This window comes from Dermacentor variabilis, unplaced genomic scaffold (assembly GCF_050947875.1).
Source record: "Dermacentor variabilis isolate Ectoservices unplaced genomic scaffold, ASM5094787v1 scaffold_15, whole genome shotgun sequence".
NCBI lineage: Eukaryota > Metazoa > Arthropoda > Arachnida > Ixodida > Ixodidae > Dermacentor > Dermacentor variabilis.
The window spans coordinates 4191519-4194129 of record NW_027460313.1 but is presented as its reverse complement, the minus strand read 5'-3'; positions in this window follow the sequence as shown (position 1 = coordinate 4194129).

Below are 2611 nucleotides of genomic sequence, written 5' to 3'. Positions count from 1 at the left end.
TTCGTTTGCCTTTCTCTTTGCGCTTAGTCGATGGCTCGCATGAAGCACTGCACGCGCTATCGCCAGTATCAGTGACTCACAGGGACGGATGTTAAGACATTAAATGAGAGCAAAAAGTACCATGACGAAAGACGATCCCTGTCAATCTCGTCACACGCTGTGATCTTTCGATTAAATCGTGGAAGATATTATTTTGATTCCACATGGGGGGGGAGGCGAAGGGCCTGTGGGGGCCTATGGTAAGGGCCTGCGGTAACCATTAGCGTTACCATAGGCCTATCAGCTTAATTATTTTTGGGAAATTGAAATAAAGCGCTTCTGAAAATATTGGCTGTAATTTTGTTATAAACCTGACTTTGAGAAAAACCGTGAAATCATTATGAAACGTTTAGGGGAAGGGTGCAGAAAGGTTCGGAGCAAACGAAAATTGTCGCTAACTCATTCAGCTGATGGCCTGAGCATGAATTCGGAATTTGCGCAGCCGTATAAGTTTTAAGCCTCCACCAGTGGGGGAAAGACCGGATCGAAGCAAGCCATCACAGCAGAATTCATCTTAACAATGCATCTTAGCAGTCATGCACATTTAATCCCCGTACTATGTTACAGAAACAGACATGTGCATAGGGCAAGCTACTTCGGACTACAAGGTTGCCTCCGTTCATTTTTTTGAATACAAGGAACATCAATTCTTGTGGTACGTCTTTACGACATTGAGGCTGGGATGAATGGAGCTCTTGGTGGTGTGAGGCACCTTCAAACCGTTACATCATTTACGTGGATTAGTGCCAAATGTCTTAGAAAATTAAGTGAATAAATCAAGGCGTATTGTATGCCGAAGCCAGGGTCTGATTATGAGGCACGCTGTAGTGAAGGAACCGGAATAATTTTGACCTCGTGGGGTTCTTTAACGTGCACCAAACTGCAAGAGCACGAGCGTTTTTTTTTTTCCATTTCGCACCCACAGTAATGCGGCCACCGCGGCCGCGATTTGATCCCGCGACGACGGGCTAAGCAAAGAAAGCCTTAGCCACTAAGCTACCGCGGTGGCTAATTGAGTTCCCCACATTCTGCCGGTGATCGCAGCTGATAGAAAATTAGGCAATCCGACCGTTCTACACGAAGCAAGGTCGAAAACGCTTTAAGAATGCAAGACTCGATCGAACCAGCAAAAAGGGGGCGACATTTGGCATATAGCATTGACGTTGATCTTTAGTGGATGGCGCCTCTGCCATGAACCATGTCGGGGCTGGGTCATCTCAGTTTACCCTTACTTTGGTTCTTCAGTGGTTCTCAGGTGGCGTTACATAAAGAATGGGGTCGAATAAATGAATTGGGATATTGTCATTTTCGGTTAGCGACAAAGATTACTAGAAGTTATTTGGGCGACTGTCGATACCGAAGGACAGGGCAATAATGTTGTTGGGAAGGTCGTTCCATACCTTGGGTGCTCTTGAATGAAGAGTCACGTAGAAGTATTATGTCCGACACGTCAGCCATGACGTTGCAGCGCGTGAATAGTACGGTGTAGTTCGTAGGCGGCGTGAGTTAGGGGCCTTGCTTGACGTGCGAAGAGTGGGGCTGTCGACGAAAAAGAAAAGTTTATGATATCGATGGAAAGCGCCTACCCAACGACATAAATAAAGCGTCATTTTTCAATTGTGCTTAACCTTCAGCAGTTATGGTCCGGTGTCGTAAAAAATCTTAAGAATAAATAAATCTGTCGGCGTGGCTTTCGCCAGATTAAAAACAGAACATGTTTCCGCATCGAATTTGGCGATTTTTCTAGCATTTTTTTTTTCAAGGAGTTCTCTGTAAGCTAGTAGCTCTGAGTCTTGTGGGGTTAGCATAGCTTATACGCTTCAGAAAAGGTAACGGTTTTTTTGCAGCTGCAGTGATGCTATTCATGTGTGCACTCCAGGATATTTTGGCATAGGGCAAGTGATTCCAAGTTAGTTGGAAAACCTGCTCATTCGACCGTTATAGCACAAGTTTTAGCATGAACGCGGCCCACCATATTGACGGATAAAAAATGTTTGCTTTATTTAGTTGAGTTGAATGTCCCTAACTAGTCATAGCACCATTGTTATACGCGGAAAAAATCTTCCTGAGCAGTTGGTTTGTTTTGAACATAACTAACTGTCATATAAAGGACGCCGTAATTTGCGAATTTGTAGATATCACAAGACCATTGCAGTGGTAGGTCGTTCATGTGTGTTTATCAAGGGGGCAATGATGGAGCTTTATAGGTAACATGACACTGCTGGGAGTTGGTTATATGACTGGTGATTTACAAATACTGGTTAGCCGAAAATGCATAAAACCAACTTAGTTGGGATTGTTAGAGCACCAGAAATTTGTGGCATATTTTAATAAATTTTCTAGCTATTCAGGGAACTATGAAGGCTGTCTGCATACGTTGGCGTCAATATTGGCATGGTGGTCATGAAAGCACTTGGGTTTTGCAAGAGATGTCCTGCGTTGTACAGAGAGGTGTGCGAAAAAAATCTTGAGATTCTACAGAAATCTATTATCAGCATTGCCATCATTATTACGGATACAATTTATGTCCACTGCAGGACGAAGGCCTCTGCCGGCCACCTCCTCTTCCTCT